Source organism: Lissotriton helveticus, chromosome 1_1 (genome assembly GCF_964261635.1).
Source record: "Lissotriton helveticus chromosome 1_1, aLisHel1.1, whole genome shotgun sequence".
Taxonomy (NCBI): domain Eukaryota; kingdom Metazoa; phylum Chordata; class Amphibia; order Caudata; family Salamandridae; genus Lissotriton; species Lissotriton helveticus.
In genome coordinates, this window is record NC_136057.1 from 353,757,788 (window position 1) to 353,779,652 (window position 21,865).

Consider the following 21,865-nt stretch of genomic DNA (forward strand, 5'->3'; position numbering starts at 1 on the left):
TTTCTTTGAAGGATAGTGAAATTGATTTTCTTGAAACATGTTTGGCATACCATCAATTCATTACACTGTACTTTATCATTATCCTTACTTAAGCAATGCATTTCATCATTAGGACATGTGAAGTGTTTGCCGGGCATGGTGGCGTGTGCCTGTTGTCCCAGCTACTTGGAAGGCAGAGGCTTGTGGATTGCTTGAGCTCAGGGGTTCTGGGCTGCACTCAGCTGTGTTGATCAGGTGTCCATGCTGTGTTGGGTATTAATATGGTGTTCTAGAGGTAGCTCTAGAATTTCAGGTTGTGTAATGAGAGGTGGACCGACCCAGTCTGGAAACAGAGCAGGCCAAAGCTTCTGTGCCCATCAGTAGCAGGACAGCACCTGTGAGCAGTAGGTGTAACACAGCCTGAGCAAAATAGTGAGACCTAGCCTCTCTTTTTTTGACTCAAATGTGAACGTTTTGATTTTTACAAGATGGTAATGAATTATTTTTCCAAAACCAAATCTTTGTTTTTCTTTTGATATTATTGCAGGAAATACAATGAACATTTGAACTGGGCCGGGCATTCTAGCATAGCAGACAATTCTCCAGAATTGAGACATATTGCAACAACAAGCTAGCAGGTGGAGAGGACTGAAAACTCTGTGCAGCCTAGAATAAAAGACTGTGTGATTTTCAACAAGGATGACTGAAATGCATTCTTCATTTTAGAGCACCTGTAGTATTAAATTGATCTGTCAAGTACAAAAGTATCCTTAGAAGTGCAACTTTGAAATTTGTTTGCTGGGTCTTCTGCTGCATTCCTACGTCCAGCTCTAATTCATTTTTTGATTAGCCCTTATTCACTTCCATATGTGAATGAGCAGGAGAAATTAGAGGGCCCTTCGCTCTTTGAGAGAAACATGAAAAGACTGAGAACAGTGTAACTCCCTAACATTGGGGCCTTCGGCCTTACTCCAGCCAAATCTTGCGGTTTAATACTTTTAAATGTTGATGTTCTTTAACAATCCCAGCAGAAGGGATCAGGTTGACAGGCTCTGCAGTTCTCCAGTATGGGACTGTCCAGATCATTACTCAATCTACCTCGATTTGGCACAGTATAAAGTACGTCATGAAGTCTCCTATGAAAGGGTATGCAAATCTATTTGAATCACTTTTGTTAATCAAGTGGACCCGTTCGCTGGAAAGGGCAGGGAGGAGAAAAATAGCTCATTGGTATAGAACACTGAATTAGCAGCTGATTTTGAGGTGGGAGAAGATCGAGTAATCCAACTGGACCTCAATAACTGGTTTCTTAGTATGCAGTAGCCCGCGACCACCTCTAACCCAAAAGCGTAATCTCATCCCTTTGCAGAATCAGGCAAGCTTTCACCTGCTCAAGCTGAACTGACATTGGTCTTCTTGGCCAGCAAGAGTTCCTCTCATGAAGCTGTTGAGGCTAGAGAACAGAATGACGCATATTCATTTGTTATAATAACTCTTCAAGCCCTCCCACTCCATACCACTTTATAACTTCCAACGTTGCAGATGTCTTCCATTATTGTGACCCTTGCTGCTTTTCTCAACATTGGCTGGCTCGGCATAACAAGAAGGGGTGGATGGCTACAGGAGAGCCTGAATTGTGCCGGTAAGGTTCTACAGGGAGTCACTGGCAGATAAAGAGAAACTCAGCCCTAAGTTGGCTCTTCTCTCTCACTTTCTTTCCCCTCTGTCCTTCCACATATCTCTCACTCTCTAAATACTAGTATCTATATTGTATTCACATCCCCTTCACAAACTTTCTGACCCTACTTCCTCTCTCCCTTAAATCAGTACAATCCTCTTCTTTTCCTTTTAGGAAACTCTATATCTTTTTTAAAGGCCCTTCCCATATTCACACTGCTTCTTGATAAGACATTCTTTTCCTTTCTTTGAAGGATAGTGAAATTGATTTTCTTGAACCATGTTTGGCATACCATCAATTCATTACACTGTACTTTATCATTATCCTTACTTAAGCAATGCATTTCATCATTAGGACATGTGAAATGTTTGCCGGGCATGGTGGCGTGTGCCTGTTGTCCTAGCTACTTGGGAGGCTGAGGCTTGTGGATTGCTTGAGCTCAGGGGTTCTGGGCTGCACTCAGCTGTGTTGATCAGGTGTCCATGCTGTGTTGGGTGTCAATATGGTGTTCTAGAGGGAGCTCTAGAATTTCAGGTTGTGTAATGAGAGGTGCACCGACCCAGGCTGGAAACAGAGCAGGCCAAAGCTTCCGTGCCCATCGGTAGCAGGACAGCACCTGTGAGCAGTAGGTGTAACACAGCCTGAGCAAAATAGTGAGACCTAGCCTCTCTTTTTTTGACTCAAATGTGAATGTTTTGATTTTTACAAGTTGGTAATGAATTATTTTTCCAAAACCAAATCTTTGTTTTTCTTTTGATATTATTGCAGGAAACACCATGAACATTTGAACTGGGCCAGGCATTCTAGCATAGCAGACAATTCTCCAGAATTGAGACATATTGCAACAACAAGCTAGCAGGTGGAGAGGACTGAAAACTCTGTGCAGCCTAGAATAAAAGACTGTGTGATTTTCAACAAGGATGACTGTAATGCATTCTTCATTTTAGAGCACCTGTAGGATTAAATTGATCTGTCAAGTACAAAAGTATCCTTAGAAGTGCAACTTTGAAATTTGTTTGCTGGGTCTTCTGTTGCATTCCTACGTCCAATTCTAATGCATTTTTTGATTAGCCCTCATTCACTTCCATATATGAATGAGCAGGAGAAATTAGAGGGCCCTTCGCTCTTTGAGAGAAACATGAATTGACTGAGAACTGTGTAACTCCCTAACATTGGGGCCTTCGGCCTTACTCCAGCCAACTCTTGCGGTTTAATACTTTTAAATGTTGATGTTCTTTAACCATCCTAGCAGAAGGGATCAGGTTGACAGGCTCTGCAGTTCTCCAGTATGGGGCTGTCCAGATCATTACTCAATCTACCTTGATTTGGCACAGTATAAAATACGTCATGAAGTCTCCTATGAAAAGGTATGCAAATCTGTTTGAATCACTTTTGTTAGTCAGGTGGACCTGTTCGCTGGAAGGGGCAGGGAGGACAAAAATAGCTCATTGGTATAGAACACTGAATTAGCAGCTGATTTTGAGGTTGGAGAAGATCGAGTAATCCAACTGGACCTCAATAAACGGTTTCTTAGTATGCAGTAGCCCGCGACCACCTGTAACCCAAAAGCGTAATCTCATCCCTTTGCAGAATCAGGCAAGCTTTGACCTGCTCAAGCGAACTGGCCTTCTTGGCCAGCAAGAGTTCCTCTCATGAAGCTGTTGAGGCTAGAGAACAGAATGACGCATATTCATTCTTTATAATAACTCTTCTAGCCCTCCCACTCCATACCACTGTATAACTTCCAATGTTGCAGATGTCTTCCATCATTGTAACCCTTGCTGCTTTTCTCAACATTGGCTGGCTCGACATAACAAGAAGGGGCGGATGGCTACAGGAGAGCCTGAATTGTGCCGGTAAGGTTCTACAAGGAGTCACTGGCAGATAAAGAGAAACTCAGCCCTAAGTTGGCTCTTCTCTCTCACTTTCTTTCCCCTCTGTCCTTCTACCTATCTCTCACTCTCTAAATACTAGTATCTATATTGTATTCACATCCCCTTCACAAACTTTCTGACCCTACTTCCTCTCTCCCTTAAATCAGTACAATCCTCTTCTTTTCCTTTTAGGAAACTCTATATCTTTTTTAAAGGCCCTTCCCATATTCACACTGCTTCTTGATAAGACATTCTTTTCCTTTCTTTGAAGGATAGTGAAATTGATTTTCTTGAAACATGTTTGGCATACCATCAATTCATTACACTGTACTTTATCATTATCCTTACTTAAGCAATGCATTTCATCATTAGGACATGTGAAGTGTTTGCCGGGCATGGTGGCATGTGCCTGTTGTCCTTGCTACTTGGGAGGCTGAGGCGTGTGGATTGCTTGAGCTCAGGGGTTCTGGGTAACCCTGGGCGAAGAACTACGCTCCGTTCGCGGAGCTTGCGGACTTTCGGCAACTCCGCGTTCTACGGAGAACGCGAAGCTGTCAATTACTCCGCGATCCGGTGCGTAGCGTAGTTCTCGCGCGCTGAATAACATTATCGCGTGCGCGGCAATGGCTTACCTTGGCCCGTCGCGACCGCCTGGGTAGGTTCGCGCGATATTTGACGCGATCACGCACTTTTGTAGTGCGAACGAGAAGATGAGTTCCCAAAAATGTCTTACACAACGCGAACACGTTACTTGTGACCCGGAACAGGAAATAAGGGAACGCAAGCGGGCGGGACAAACCTCTTGGGTAACTTAGCACGCTAGCTATCTCGAGCATGCAGGCAGCGCCCCGAACACGCGCACCGCGCTCCCGAAGACGAAAAACGGCGCGCGAACGGGTCTAGCAAGCAACTACGCATGTCCGCGGAGCTACGCGTAGGTCGCGGAGTGCAAGTGCGTCTTCGCGTAGCTCCGCGGAGTGCGGCTCCGCGAACTACGCCCAGGGTTAGTTCTGGGCTGCACTCAGCTGTGTTGATCAGGTGTCCATGCTGTGTTGGGTGTCAATATGGTGTTCTAGAGGGAGCTCTAGAATTTCAGGTTGTGTAATGAGAGGTGCACCGACCCAGGCTGGAAACATAGCAGGCCAAAGCTTCCGTGCCCATCAGTAGCAGGACAGCACCTGTGAGCAGTAGGTGTAACACAGCCTGAGCAAAATAGTGAGACCTAGCCTCTCTTTTTTTGACTCAAATGTGAACGTTTTGATTTTTACAAGATGGTAATGAATTATTTTTCCAAAACCAAATCTTTGTTTTTCTTTTGATGTTATTGCAGGAAATACAATGAACATTTGAACTGGGCCGGGCATTCTAGCATAGCAGACAATTCTCCAGAATTGAGACATATTGCAACAACAAGCTAGCAGGTGGAGAGGACTGAAAACTCTGTGCAGCCTAGAATAAAATACTGTGTGATTTTCAGCAAGGATGACTGAAATGCATTCTTCATTTTAGAGCACCTGTAGGATTAAATTGATCTGTCAAGTACAAAAGTATCCTTAGAAGTGCAACTTTAAAATTTGTTTGCTGGGTCTTCTGCTGCATTCCTACGTCCAGCTCTAATTCAGTTTTTGATTAGCCCTCATTCACTTCCATATATGAATGAGCAGGAAAAATTAGCGGGCCCTTCGCTCTTTGAGAGAAACAGGAATTGACTTTGAACTGTGTAACTCCCTAACATTGGGGCCTTCGGCCTTACTCCAGCCAACTCTTGCGGTTTAATACTTTTAAATGTTGATGTTCTTTAACAATCCCAGCAGAAGGGATCAGGTTGACAGGCTCTGCAGTTCTCCAGTATGGGACTGTCCAGATCATTACTCAATCTACCTCGATTTGGCACAGTATAAAGTACGTCATGAAGTCTCCTATGAAAGGGTATGCAAATCTATTTGAATCACTTTTGTTAATCAGGTGGACCCGTTCGCTGGAAAGGGAAGGGAGGAGAAAAATAGCTCATTGGTATAGAACACTGAATTAGCAGCTGATTTTGAGGTGGGAGAAGATCGAGTAATCCAACTGGACCTCAATAACTGGTTTCTTAGTATGCAGTAGCCCGCGACCACCTCTAACCCAAAAGCGTAATCTCATCCCTTTGCAGAATCAGGCAAGCTTTCACCTGCTCAAGCTGAACTGACATTGGTCTTCTTGGCCAGCAAGAGTTCCTCTCATGAAGCTGTTGAGGCTAGAGAACAGAATGACGCATATTCATTTGTTATAATAACTCTTCAAGCCCTCCCACTCCATACCACTTTATAACTTCCAATGTTGCAGATGTCTTCCATCATTGTGACCCTTGCTGCTTTTCTCAACATTGGCTGGCTCGGCATAACAAGAAGGGGTGGATGGCTACAGGAGAGCCTGAATTGTGCCGGTAAGGTTCTACAGGGAGTCACTGGCAGATAAAGAGAAACTCAGCCCTAGGTTGGCTCTTCTCTCTCACTTTCTTTCCCCTCTGTCCTTCCACATATCTCTCACTCTCTAAATACTAGTATCTATATTGTATTCACATCCCCTTCACAAACTTTCTGACCCTACTTCGTCTCTCCCTTAAATCACTTCAATCCTCTTCTTTTCCTTTAGGAAACTCTATATCTTTTTTGAAGGCCCTTCCCATATTCACACTGCTTCCTGATAAGACATTTTTTTCCTTTCTTTGAAGGATAGTGAAATTGATTTTCTTGAAACATGTTTGGCATACCATCAATTCATTACACTGTACTTTATCATTATCCTTACTTAAGCAATACATTTCATCATTAGGACATGTGAAGTGGTTGCCGGGCATGGTGGCGTGTGCCTGTTGTCCTAGCTACTTGGGAGGCTGAGGCTTGTGGATTGCTAGAGCTCAGGGGTTCTGGGCTGCACTCAGCTGTGTTGAACAGGTGTCAATGCTGTGTTGGGTATCAATATGGTGTTCTAGAGGGAGCTCTAGAATTTCAGGTTGTGTAATGAGAGGTGCACCGACCCAGGCTGGAAACAGAGCAGGCCAAAGCTTCCGTGCCCATCGGTAGCAGGACAGCACCTGTGAGCAGTAGGTGTAACACAGCCTTAGCAAAATAGTGAGACCTAGCCTCTCTTTGTTTGACTCAAATGTAAACGTTTTGATTTTTACAAGATGGTAATGAATTATGTTCCCAAAACCAAATCTTTGTTTTTCTTTTGATATTATTGCAGGAAATACAATGAACATTTGAACTGGGCCGGGCATTCTAGCATAGCAGACAATTCTCCAGAATTGAGACATATTGCAACAACAAGCTAGCAGGTGGAGAGGACTGAAAACTCTGTGCAGCCTAGAATAAAAGACTGTGTGATTTTCAGCAAGGATGACTGAAATGCATTCTTCATTTTAGAGCACCCGTAGGATTAAATTGATCTGTCAAGTACAAAAGTATCCTTAGAAGTGCAACTTTGAAATTAGTTTGCTGGGTCTTCTGCTGCATTCCTACGTCCAGCTCTAATTCATTTTTTGATTAGCCCTCATTCACTTCCATATGTGAATGAGCAGGAGAAATTAGAGGGCCATTCGCTCTATGAGAGAAACATGAAAAGACTGAGAACTGTGTAACTCCCTAACATTGGGGCCTTCGGCCTTACTCCAGCCAACGCTTGCGGTTTAATACTTTTAACCACTTGGATGCTAAGGTACATCTAGTTCTTCCCATTCATTTCCATTGAAAATGAATGGGCACTCCATGACGAGTTACCCTTGTCATTAGCAGCGAAGTGGTTAAATGTTGATGTTCTTTAACAATCCCAGCAGAAGGGATCAGGTTGACAGGCTCTGCAGTTCTCCAGTATGGGTCTGTCCAGATCATTACTCAATCTACCTTGATTTGGCACAGTATAAAGTACGTCATGAAGTCTCCTATGAAAGGGTATGCAAATCTATTTGAATCACTTTTGTTAGTCAGGTGGACCCGTTCGCTGGAAAGGGCAGGGAGGAGAAAAATAGCTCATTGGTATAGAACACTGAATTAGCAGCTGATTTTGAGGTGGGAGAAGATCGAGTAATCCAACTGGACCTCAAGAACTGGTTTCTTAGTATGCAGTAGCCCGCGACCACCTCTAACCCAAAAGCGTAATCTCATCCCTTTGCAGAATCAGGCAAGCTTTCACCTGCTCAAGTTGAACTGACATTGGTCTTCTTGGCCAGCACGAGTTCCTTTCATGAAGCTGTTGAGGCTAGAGAACAGAATGACGCATATTCATGTGTTATAATAACTCTTCTAGCCCTCCCACTCCATACCACTTTATAACTTCCAATGTTGCAGATGTCTTCCATCATTGTGACCCTTGCTGCTTTTCTCAACATTGGCTGGCTCCGCATAACAAGAAGGGGTGGATGGCTACAGGAGAGCCTGAATTGTGCCGGTAAGGTTCTACAGGGAGTCACTGGCAGATAAAGAGAAACTCAGCCCTAAATTGGCTCTTCTCTCTCACTTTCTTTCCCCTCTGTCCTTCCACCTATCTCTCACTCTCTAAATACTAGTATCTATATTGTATTCACATCCCCTTCACAAACTTTCTGACCCTACTTCCTCTCTCCCTTAAATCACTTCAATCCTCTTCTTTTCCTTTAGGAAACTCTATATCTTTTTTGAAGGCCCTTCCCATATTCACACTGCTTCTTGATAAGACATTCTTTTCCTTCCTTTGAAGGATAGTGAAATTGATTTTCTTGAAACATGTTTGGCATACCATCAATTCATTACACTGTACTTTATCATTATCCTTACTTAAGCAATGCATTTCATCATTAGGACATGTGAAGTGTTTGCCGGGCATGGTGGTGTGTGCCTGTTGTCCTAGCTACTTGGGAGGCTGAGGCTTGTGATTTGCTTGAGCTCAGGGGTTCTGGGCTGCACTAAGGTGTCCATTCTGTGTTGGGTATCAATATGGTGTTCTAGAGGGAGCTCTAGAATTTCAGGTTGTGTAATGAGAGGTGCACCGACCCAGGCTGGATACAGAGCAGGCCAAAGCTTCTGTGCCCATCGGTAGCAGGACAGCACCTGTGAGCAGTAGGTGTAACACAGCCTGAGCAAAATAGTGAGACCTAGCCTCTCTTTTTTTGACTCAAATGTAAACGTTTTGATTTTTACAAGATGGTAATGAATTATGTTTCCGAAACCAAATTTTTGTTTTTCTTTTGATATTATTGCAGGAAATACAATGAACATTTGAACTGGGCCGGGCATACTAGCATAGCAGACAATTCTCCAGAATTGAGACATATTGCAACAACAAGCTAGCAGGTGGAGAGGACTGAAAACTCTGTGCAGCCTAGAATAAAAGACTGTGTGATTTTCAGCAAGGATGACTGAAATGCATTCTTCATTTTAGAGCACCTGTAGGATTAAATTGATCTGTCAAGTACAAAAGTATCCTTAGAAGTGCAACTTTGAAATTAGTTTGCTGGGTCTTCTGCTGCATTCCTACGTCCAGCTCTAATTCATTTTTTGATTAGCCCTCATTCACTTCCATATGTGAATGAGCAGGAGAAATTAGAGGGCCCTTCGCTCTTTGCGAGAAACATGAAAAGACTGAGAACAGTGTAACTCCCTAACATTGGAGCCTTCGGCCTTACTCCAGCCAACTCTTGCGGTTTAATACTTTTAAATGTTGATGTTCTTTAACCATCCCAGCAGAAGGGATCAGGTTGACAGGCTCTGCAGTTCTCCAGTATGGGGCTGTCCAGATCATTACTCAATCTACCTTGATTTGGCACAGTATAAAATACGTCATGAAGTCTCCTATGAAAAGGTATGCAAATCTGTTTGAATCACTCTTGTTAGTCAGGTGGACCCGTTCGCTGGAAGGGGCAGGGAGGACAGAAATAGCTCATTGGTATAGAACACTGAATTAGCAGCTGATTTTGAGGTGGGAGAAGATCGAGTTATCCAACTGGACCTCAATAAACGGTTTCTTAGTATGCAGTAGCCCGCGACCACCTCTAACCCAAAAGCGTAATCTCATCCCTTTGCAGAATCAGGCAAGCTTTCACCTGTTCAAGTTGAACTGACATTGGTCTTCTTGGCCTACAAGAGTTCCTCTCATGAAGCTGTTGAGGCTAGAGAACAGAATGACGCATATTCATTCTTTATATTAACTCTTCTAGCCCTCCCACTCCATACCACTTTATAACTTCCAATGTTGCAGATGTCTTCCATCATTGTGACCCTTGCTGCTTTTCTCAACATTGGCTGGCTCGGCATAACAAGAAGGGGTGGATGGCTGCAGGAGAGCATGAATTGTGCCGGTAAGGTTCTACAGGGAGTCACTGGCAGATAAAGAGAAACTCAGCCCTAAGTTGGCTCTTCTCTCTCACTTTCTTTCCCCTCTGTCCTTCCACCTATCTCTCACTCTCTAAATACTAGTATCTATATTGTATTCACATCCCCTTCACAAACTTTCTGACCCTACTTCCTCTCTCCCTTAAATCACGTCAATCCTCTTCTTTTCCTTTAGGAAACTCTATATCTTTTTTGAAGGCCCTTCCCATATTCACACTGCTTCTTGATAAGACATTCTTTTCCTTTCTTTGAAGGATAGTGAAATTGATTTTCTTGAAACATGTTTGGCATACCATCAATTCATTATACTGTACTTTATCACTATCCTTACTTTAGCAATGCATTTCATCATTAGGACATGTGAAGTGTTTGCTGGGCATGGTGGTGTGTGCCTGTTGTCCTAGCTACTTGGGAGGCTGAGGCTTGTGGATTGCTTGAGCTCAGGGGTTCTGGGCTGCACTCAGCTGTGTTGATCAGGTGTCCATGCTGTGCTGGGTGTCAATATTGTGTTCTAGAGGGAGCTCTAGAATTTCAGGTTGTGTAATGAGAGGTGCACCGACCCAGGCTGGAAACAGAGCAGGCCAAAGCTTCCGTGCCCATCGGTAGCAGGACAGCACCTGTGAGCAGTAGGTGTAACACAGCCTGAGCAAAATAGTGAGACCTAGCCTCTCTTTTTTTTACTCAAATGTGAACGTTTTGATTTTTACATGATGGTAATGAATATTTTTTTCCAAAACCAAATCTTTGTTTATCTTTTGATATTATTGCAGGAAACACCATGAACATTTGAACTGGGCCGGGCATTCTAGCATAGCAGACAATTCTCCAGAATTGAGACATATTGCAACAACAAGCTAGCAGGTGGAGAGGACTGAAAACTCTGTGCAGCCTAGAATAAAAGACTGTGTGATTTTCAACAAGGATGACTGAAATGCATTCTTCATTTTAGAGCACCTGTAGGATTAAATTGATCTGTCAAGTACAAAAGTATCCTTAGAAGTGCAACTTTGAAATTTGTTTGCTGGGTCTTCTGTTGCATTCCTACGTCCAATTCTAATGCATTTTTTGATTAGCCCTCATTCACTTCCATATATGAATGAGCAGGAGAAATTAGAGGGCCCTTCGCTCTTTGAGAGAAACATGAAAAGACTGAGAACTGTGTAACTCCCTAACATTGGGGCCTTCGGCCTTACTCCAGCCAACTCTTGCGGTTTAATACTTTTAAATGTTGATGTTCTTTAACAATCCCAGCAGAAGGGATCAGGTTGACAGGCTCTGCAGTTCTCCAGTATGGGACTGTCCAGATCATTACTCAATCTACCTTGATTTGGCACAGTATAAAGTACGTCATGAAGTCTCCTATGAAAGGGTATGCAAATCTATTTGAATCACTTTTGTTAGTCAGGTGGACCCGTTCGCTGGAAAGGGCAGGGAGGAGAAAAATTGCTCATTGGTATAGAACACTGAATTAGCAGCTGATTTTGAGGTGGGAGAAGATCGAGTAATCCAAATGGACCTCAATAACTGGTTTCTTAGTATGCAGTAGCCCGCGACCACCTCTAACCCAAAAGCGTAATCTCATCCCTCTGCAGAATCAGGCAAGCTTTCCCCTGCTCAAGCTGAACTGACATTGGTCTTCTTGGCCAGCAAGAGTTCTTCTCATGAAGCTGTTGAGGCTAGAGAACAGAATGACGCATATTCATTCGTTATAATAACTCTTCTAGCCCTCCCACTCCATACCACTTTATAACTTCCAATGTTGCAGATGTCTTCCATCATTGTGACCCTTGCTGCTTTTCTCAACATTGGCTGGCTCGGCCTCACAAGAAGGGGTGGATGGCTACAGGTGAGCCTGAATTGTGCCAGTAAGGTTCTACAGGGAGTCACTGGCAGATAAAGAGAAACTCAGCCCTAAGTTGGCTCTTCTCTCTCACTTTCTTTCCCCTCTGTCCTTTTACCTATCTCTCACTCTCTAAATACTAGTATCTATATTGTATTCACATCCCCTTCACAAACTTTCTGACCCTACTTCCTCTCTCCCTTAAATCACTTCAATCCTCTTCTTTTCCTTTAGGAAACTCTATATCTTTTTTAAAGGCCCTTCCCATATTCACACTGCTTCTTGATAAGACATTCTTTTCCTTTCTTTGAAGGATAGTGAAATTGATTTTCTTGAAACATGTTTGGCATACCATCAATTCATTACACTGTTCTTTATCATTATCCGTACTTAAGCAATGCATTTCATCATTAGGACATGTGAAGTGTTTGCCGGGCATGGTGGCGTGTGCCTGTTGTCCTAGCTACTTGGGAGGCTGAGGCTTGTGGATTGCTTGAGCTCAGGGGTTCTGGGCTGCACTCAGCTGTGTTGATCAGGTGTCCATGCTGTGTTGGGTATCAATATGGTGTTCTAGAGGGAGCTCTAGAATTTCAGGTTGTGTAATGAGAGGTGCACTGACCCAGGCTGGATACAGAGCAGGCCAAAGCTTCCGTGCCCATCAGTAGAAGGACAGCACAAGTGAGCAGTAGGTGTAACACAGCCTGAGCAAAATAGTGAGACCTAGCCTCTCTTTATTTGACTCAAATGTGAATGTTTTGATTTTTACAAGATGGTAATGAATTATTTTTCCAAAACCAAATCTTTGTTTTTCTTTTGATATTATTGCAGGAAATACAATGAACATTTGAACTGGGCCGGGCATTCTAGCATAGCAGACAATTCTCCAGAATTGAGACATATTGCAACAACAAGCTAGCAGGTGGAGAGGACTGAAAACTCTGTGCAGCCTAGAATAAAAGACTGTGTGATTTTCAGCAAGGATGACTGAAATGCATTCTTCATTTTAGAGCACCTGTAGGATTAAATTGATCTGTCAAGTACAAAAGTATCCTTAGAAGTGCAACTTTGAAATTTGTTTACTAGGTCTTCTGCTGCATTCCTACGTCCAGCTCTAATTCATTTTTTGATTAGCCCTCATTCACTTCCATATATGAATGAGCAGGAGAAATTAGAGGGCCCTTCGCTCTTTGAGAGAAACATGAAAAGACTGAGAACTGTGTAACTCCCTAACATTGGGGCCTTCGGCCTTACGCCAGCCAACTCTTGCGGTTTAATACTTTTAAATGTTGATGTTCTTTAACAATCCCAGCAGAAGGGATCAGGTTGACAGGCTCTGCAGTTCTCCGGTATGGGACTGTCCAGATCATTACTCAATCTACCTTGATTTGGCACAGTATAAAGTACGTCATGAAGTCTCCTATGAAAGGGTATGCAAATCTATTTGAATCACTTTTCTTAGTCAGGTGGACCCGTTCGCTGGAAAGGGCAGGGAGGAGAAAAATAGCTCATTGGTATAGAACACTGAATTAGCAGCTGATTTTGAGGTGGGAGAAGATCGAGTAATCCAACTGGACCTCAAAACTGGTTTCTTAGTATGCAGTAGCCCGCGACCACCTCTAACCCAAAAGCGTAATCTCATCCCTTTGCAGAATCAGGCAAGCTTTCACCTGCTCAAGCTGAACTGACATTGGTCTTCTTGGCCAGCAAGAGTTCCTCTCATGAAGCTGTTGAGGCTAGAGAACAGAATGACGCATATTCATTCGTTATAATAACTCTTCTAGCCCTCCCACTCCATACCACGTAATAACTTCCAATGTTGCAGATGTCTTCCATCATTGTGACCCTTGCTGCTTTTCTCAACATTGGCTGGCTCGGCATAACAAGAAGGGGTGGATGGCTACAGGAGAGCCTGAATTGTGCCGGTAAGGTTCTACAGGGAGTCACTGGCAGATAAAGAGAAACTCCGCCCTAAGTTGGCTCTTCTCTCTCACTTTCTTTCCCCTCTGTCCTTCCACCTATCTCTCACTCTCTAAATACTAGTATCTATATTGTATTCACATCCCCTTCACAAACTTTCTGACCCTACTTCCTCTCTCCCTTAAATCACTTCAATCCTCTTCTTTTCCTTTAGGAAACTCTATATCTTTTTTGAAGGCCCTTCCCATATTCACACTGCTTCCTGATAAGACATTTTTTTCCTTCCTTTGAAGGATAGTGAAATTGATTTTCTTAAAACATGTTTGGCATACCATCAATTCATTACACTGTACTTTATCGTTATCCTTACTTAAGCAATGCATTTCATCATTAGGACATGTGAAGAGTTTGCCGGGCATGGTGGCGTGTGCCTGTTGTCCTAGCTACTTGGGAGGCTGAGGCTTGTGGATTGCTTGAGCTCAGAGGTTCTGGGCTGCACTCAGCTGTGTTGATCAGGTGTCCATGCTGTGTTGGGTATCAATATGGTGTTCTAGAGGGAGCTCTAGAATTTCAGGTTGTGTAATGAGAGGTGCACCGACCCAGGCTGGAAACAGAGCAGGCCAAAGCTTCCGTGCCCATCGGTAGCAGGACAGCACCTGTGAGCAGTAGGTGTAACACAGCCTGAGCAAAATAGTGAGACCTAGCCTCTCTTTTTTTGACTCAAATGTAAACATTTTGATTTTTACAAGATGGTAATGAATTATGTTTCCAAAACCAAATCTTTGTTTTTCTTTTGATATTATTGCAGGAAATACAATGAACATTTGAACTGGGCCGGGCATTCTAGCATAGCAGACAATTCTCCAGAATTGAGACATATTGCAACAACAAGCTAGCAGGTGGAGAGGACTGAAAACTCTGTGCAGCCTAGAATAAAAGACTGTGTGATTTTCAGCAAGGATGACTGAAATGCATTCTTCATTTTAGAGCACCTGTAGGATTAAATTGATCTGTCAAGTACAAAAGTATCCTTAGAAGTGCAACTTTGAAATTAGTTTGCTGGGTCTTCTGCTGCATTCCTACGTCCAGCTCTAATTCATTTTTTGATTAGCCCTCATTCACTTCCATATATGAATGAGCAGGAGAAATTAGAGGGCCCTTCGCTCTTTGAGAGAAACATGAACAGACTGAGAACTGTGTAACTCCCTAACATTGGGGCCTTCGGCCTTACTCCAGCCAACTCTTGCGGTTTAATACTTTTAAATGTTGATGTTCTTTAACAATCCCAGCAGAAGGGATCAGGTTGACAGGCTCTGCAGTTCTCCAGTATGGGACTGTCCAGATCATTACTCAATCTACCTTGATTTGGCACAGTATAAAGTACGTCATGAAGTCTCCTATGAAAGGGTATGCAAATCTATTTGAATCACTTTTCTTAGTCAGGTGGACCCGTTCGCTGGAAAGGGCAGGGAGGAGAAAAATAGCTCATTGGTATAGAACACTGAATTAGCAGCTGATTTTGAGGTGGGAGAAGATCGAGTAATCCAACTGGACCTCAATAACTGGTTTCTTAGTATGCAGTAGCCCGCGACCACCTCTAACCCAAAAGCGTAATCTCATCCCTTTGCAGAATCAGGCAAGCTTTGACCTGCTCAAGCTGAACTGACATTGGTCTTCTTGGCCAGCAAGAGTTCCTCTCATGAAGCTGTTGAGGCTAGAGAACAGAATGACACATATTCATTCGTTATAATAACTCTTCTAGCCCTCCCACTCCATACCACTTTATAACTTCCAATGGTGCAGATGTCTTCCATCATTGTGACCCTTGCTGCTTTTCTCAACATTGGCTGGCTCGGCACAACAAGAAGGGGTGGATGGATACAGGAGAGCCTGAATTGTGCCGGTAAGGTTCTACAGGGAGTCACTGGCAGATAAAGAGAAACTCAGCCCTAAGTTGGCTCTTCTCTCTCACTTTCTTTCCCCTCTGTCCTTCCACCTATCTCTCACTCTCTAAATACTAGTATCTATATTGTATTCACATCCCCTTCACAAACTTTCTGACCCTACTTCCTCTCTCCCTTAAATCACTTCAATCCTCTTCTTTTACTTTAGGAAACTCTATATCTTTTTTGAAGGCCCTTCCCATATTCACACTGCTTCTTGATAAGACATTCTTTTCCTTTCTTTGAAGGATAGTGAAATTGATTTTCTTGAAACATGTTTGGCATACCATCAATTCATTACACTGTACTTTAACATTATCCTTACTTAAGCAATGCATTTCATCATTAGGACATGTGAAGTGTTTGCCGGGCATGGTGGCGTGTGCCTGTTGTCCTACCTACTTGGGAGGCTGAGGCTTGTGGATTGCTTGAGCTCAGGGGTTCTGCGTTGCACTCAGCTGTGTTGATCAGGTGTCCATGCTGTGTTGGGTATCAATATGGTGTTCTAGAGAGAGCTCTAGAATTTCAGGTTGTGTAATGAGAGGTGCACCGACCCAGGCTGGAAACAGAGCAGGCCAAAGCTTCCGTGCCCATCGGTAGCAGGACAGCACCTGTGAGCAGTAGGTGTAACACAGCCTGAGCAAAATAGTGAGACCTAGCCTCTCTTTGTTTGACTCAAATGTGAAAGTATTGATTTTTACAAGATGGTAATGAATTATTTTTCCAAAACCAAATCTTTGTTTTTCTTTTGATATTATTGCAGGAAATACAATGAACATTTGAACTGGGCCGGGCATTCTAGCATAGCAGACAATTCTCCAGATTTGAGACATATTGCAACAACAAGCTAGCAGGTGGAGAGGACTGAAAACTCTGTACAGCCTAGAATAAAAGACTGTGTGATTTTGAGCAAGGATGACTAATATGCGGGGGCGCTAGAGGGCGCACTGCGGGATGGCTGGCTGAACTGTCGGCTCCGCCGGACGGACGCGACCATAGCGGCCTTTTCGCCCCTTTCATCTGCCGTTATTGCTGAACAAGGGACAGCGTTCGATGTCGGAATGTAAAGCCGACATGATGATGTAGTTTTCGGGGCTGTCCACGAGCCACACAACGAGAAAACAGCGGTAAAGCGGAACACCGCCGGAGCGACTTCAAAATGGCCGCGCCTGGCGTTCACTGGCTTCGAGACAGAACATCGCCTGCCGAGCGCTGAGGATTGCCACGCGACGGTGACCGAGAGAGCTGCTGTTGCTGAGTGGGCTGCGGGACCGCGGGACTGCGGCTCTCGGTGACTAAAGCAGGTCACGGAGAATTTCGTGATGCGTTCCACCGGAGCCAAGATGGCGGAGGCTGGAACGCATAAGACCGGCGACTTTGACCGCCCTCAGAGCAGGCGAAATGGAGCCTCAGCGCACAGAGAAATAGCGGCGGAGCCGAAGTACACGCACACGAGGTGAGCCTGCCCAGCGAGTGACTCCGTGAGGATCGAGCTGCTACCCCCCTGGAAAGCGAGCCAGTAGCTCTAGGCGCTCTGGGAAGGTGGGTTGAGCGCTAGTAGCACTACGGCGCGTGGTGATTCCCCAGATGAAGTAAAGGCTTGTAAAGCACTCCGCAGCCAGCCCGCACCCAACACTATACGCGCAACGCTGTGCGGTTCCGCTGCGGATCCTGCCACTTGATAGCCACCAGATCGATAGCACCGTCAAAAACGCTCCTGATCACAGCCAACGTAGATGAGCAGACGTACCCCGAGGTGGGGGGGTCAGACACCAGCGCGGCACGGTACGCAGACGATCAGCAGCCCGAAAACAACCGGACACACCTCGCCTCTGTCACAGAGAACCATGGGGAAGCCAGAGAAACAGCAGACCAAGCTCCCATTTGAAACGAGGAAACAGCCCAAAAATGCGACGACCACCCCTGAAGTAGACGGCGACGGAGAAGTGACGGAAGGGTCGGCCATGGAGTCAGTGCTCCGAGCAATCCAGCAGAGCTTGCAGGAAATGAATGGGAAGCTGGACAATGTGGTGCAGAGGGTGGATAGTATGGCGGCCAAAATAGAGAAACACGACGAGCGGATAGTGGAGGCAGAACAGAGGATCTCTAAGGTGGAAGACGAACATAAAACCACGTCGAAGGTGTGCGGAGGACTGGAGAAAACAGTGGAGACCCTTCGCGCGAAGGTGGAGGATCAGGAAGCTAGGTCCAGGAGGAACAACCTCCGAATTTCGGGCCTGCCGGAATCCACCAACACTGGGAGGATGGAAACTTATGTCGAAACACTTCTGAAAGAAATATTTGGCGCTGACAAACTATCCTCGGTGTTTCTGATTGAGAGGGCTCATCGATCCCTGGCGCCTGTGCCGAAACCAGGGGCAACCCCAAGAATGATCATTGCACGTACACTCAACTACAGGGACAGAGACACGGTCCTGCGGCTCGCCAGAGAAATGGGCAAAATCAATTATCAGGGGAACACCCTGGAATTCTACCCAGACCATACCATGGCGGTGCAGCTGGCGCGGAAAGAATTCGCGCCGGTGAAAAAGAAACTACGGGATCTGGGTCTCGAGTACGCCATGCTGTACCCTGCAAAACTCAAGATCACGAATGTGGGCAAACCGGTCATTTTACAGACAGTACAGGCGGCGCATGACTTTATCAAACAGCATGGGAAGCGGCGAAAGGAACAGGACCGAGCGGAAACGACGAGTGATGTGGAATGACGAGTGGTGAGGAACTGATACCTAGGTGCCCCCGGAGCAGCTACGAGACTCCACTGGGCCGCAGGATGCTGTGGCTAGCGAACGTTGGCTTGCCCCGAGGCGCTCTGCCAGACACTGTGGGCCTACGACGACACGTAGAGCGAACTGGACTTTTCAGCAGTAGGGCCCGAGATGACCATCCTCGCAGTGAGTATTTGCAGGGCGGGCGGTCTCCGGAGGCCGTACAGAGGGACACCATGATCGGGAGGCTAACCGGGGGTGCGAACACTGGCGGGCCCTTGGGCCAGACATTATAGAAGGCACTACCTTGAACTTCTACTGCCATGTGAGACTGGGAGGTATCGAATTATGCTGTGTGGGAGTAATCGATGCTCTATGCTTATCCTTTTGATGGCGGATGGAGGGAGGAGGGCGAAATGACTTACACGCGACATTGCAGTCGATATAGACGTCCGTCCACGTCCACTACGTGGATGGAGAAGTGTGTACCTGGCGACACCCCCAAGCGGGTGCGCCCCACACTCAGTTTTCCAATGAGGGTTTTGTTTGTTAAGGGATGGCTTTGGCAATGTTCGGGTGCTGAAGTGGGTGGGGGGGATGGGGGGTACCGGGGTTGTTCGAATCAAAAACTCTGTGTCTGAGAAACAGGGCAACCTCTTTGGCCATACATAACCATGCGGGTTGTTACTTCCGTTCCAACGCTTTGATGTGGATCACGCACCACACACTCCAATGGTCAGAGTCTGCACAGAACCTTACAATGAGATTACACCACATGCGGAATAGCCTGATGAGTACAAGTGACAATGTCGAGAGTTAATACATTGGCTCTTCTCACGTGGAATATTAGAGGGCTAGGCAACCCGAAGAAGATCAGGCAGATGTTTGCTTACTTTGACAGGATACATGCGGATATAGTGTTTTTACAAGAAACACACCAGGCCACCACACACACATCTACATTGGGTAATAGATGGGCAGAATCGGTTACAAGCTCGAATTACTCGACTTACTCCAGAGGGGTCAGTATCCTAATACGTAAGGGGACGCACTTTGAAATTACGAGCGTTGACAGAGATGCGGAGGGAAGAAGTGTTATGGTAGTGGGAAGGGTCAGAGGACAGAAGGTCCTGTTGCTAAACACCTATGGCCCCAATGTAGATGATCCGGGGTTTTACAGGAAAATGTGGCAGGCAATCACAGACAAACATATAGATCAAGTGCTGTGGGGGGGGGATTTTAATGTAACACTGCAGGACCAGTTAGACCGAGCTGCGCATACTTCGGAACAACATGGCAACGCAAGGCATATGCTGAGAGACGCGATGGCAGACCTCCAACTGGCTGACATATGGAGGGATGGTAACCCGGGGGTCACAGCTGCGACTCACATAAATGCTGCAAACAATAGCTGGGCGCGACTGGACTATTGGTTGGGTACACAGGAGATACTGACTTGGGTTAAACACATTTCGCATCTGCCCAGGACACTGTCAGATCACAACCCAGTGTTGCTAAAGATTGCGGTCCCGCAATATGAGCCGCCACCCTTCACTTGGCGCTTCAACGCGGCAGCCCTAAAGGACCCACTATATGTCACATCTATACACACTGCAATCGTAGACTACTTTGCGATAAATGGCCCGACAACGGACGACCCATGTCTTCTATGGGAAGCGTTTAAGGCCACTATTAGGGGAGTATGTATTAGTACGTCCTCAGGTATTTTGAGGGATATCAGGCAACAACTACGCACACGCGAGGAGGCCATACAGGGGCTGGAGCAAATGTACACGCACACAGGGGACACTAAAGTGCTGGGAGACATACAGACCCTTCTAACTGAACACAGACAGTTTGCCTCTGACGAACTCAAATATGTCACTAGACGGGCGACAGCCAGGCGCTATGGGGAGGGAGGCAGGCCAGGCAAGGCGCTGGCAGACAAGATATGCTCGGGGAAGGCCCCTCAACACATAAAAGCCATCAGTAGAGCCACGGGGGAAAAGGTGAACGATGTTAAAGGGATTACAAAGGAATTCATGACACATTACAGCGCCCTGTACGCAGCACGCTCCTCGCCCTCACAGGATGACATGCTCACCTATATGGAAGATGTGGAATTGGCGTGGCTGTCCGAGGGCCACAGAGAATACTTAGCGAGGCTTGTCACGGTGGAGGAAGTTGCAGATACTATCAAGCGATTGCCGAACAACAAAGCACCGGGGCCGGATGGTTATGTGACAGAATTCTACAAAGAATATGTAGACCTGCTCGCGCCTCACTTGGTAAGGCTCTACGGGGCGGCACACGAGGCCCAGTCCATGCCAGACTCCATGAGAGAAGCCTTACTCATTGCGCTCCTAAAGCCGGGTAAGGAAGAAGATAAATGTGACTCGTATCGCCCCCGTCCCTATTAAATGTGGACACGAAAATAATCGCTAGTTTACTGGCGGACAGGCTAAAACCACTTATGCCCCTCTTGATCAGGCCAGACCAATCTGGATTTATACCAGACAGAGCCACCACACATAACACACGCACCCTGTTTGCCCTGGCGCACTACTTATCTCCCGACACGAAAGCAGTGGCAGTGTTACTTGATGCTGCCAAGGCGTTTGACACCATAGGATGGTCCTTCATTCAAGCGGTTCTGGTGCGCATGGGGTTTCCCCTGATGTTCCTTGGGTGGATCTCCATGTTATACACCAACCTGACTGCACGCATCAGAATAAACAGACATATTTCAGAGCCTATTCGGGTATGCAGAGGCACAAGGCAGGGCTGCCCGCTCTCGCCGATGCTCTTTGCATTGGTCCTGGAGCCACTGGCCTGTAAAATCAGACAACACCATCACTACTCAGCCATACAGATGCCATCACGCCCCATACACATATCACTGTATGCTGACGACATGGTGCTGTATGTCAAAGAACCGGCACAACACTTGAATCCGTTGATGCGGGAGTACATCAAATTCGGGAGCCACTCCGGACTACAAATCAACTGGGATAAATCTCTCATCCTAGCACTGACGGACAGTACACACCCTATACCCCTAGACTACCCACTCGAATGGCAAGAGGAACCTACGAAGTACTTAGGGGTGTGGTTTCACAGGGACCCGGAAATAGTCATACGCACTAACTATGGGCGAGCTATTGCGACCTTGGAAGATAAAATAAAAAGGTGGAATAAACTCCCATTGTCCCTAGCAGACCGGACCGCCATTGTAAAAATGGTGCTCTTGCCCAAATTCCTGTACTTATTCAACAACATCCCAATTAAGCCGCCGACTGCAGTGTTCCGCAATATAAACACCTTGGTACTTAGTCTGCTCTGGGCCGGAAAGCAAGCGAGAATGGAGTTGCACACTATGACACTCCCATATGCAAAGGGGGGCTTCAAGGTACCGGACTTCTATCTTTACTACTTGTGCGCTCAGGCGCAATTCGCACATTACTGGCACCACGAAGTACCCTTCTTGACACACGTAGCGGTGGAGGCAGGGGACACGGATCCGATACCACTTGCAAACATACTCTTACACAAACGCCC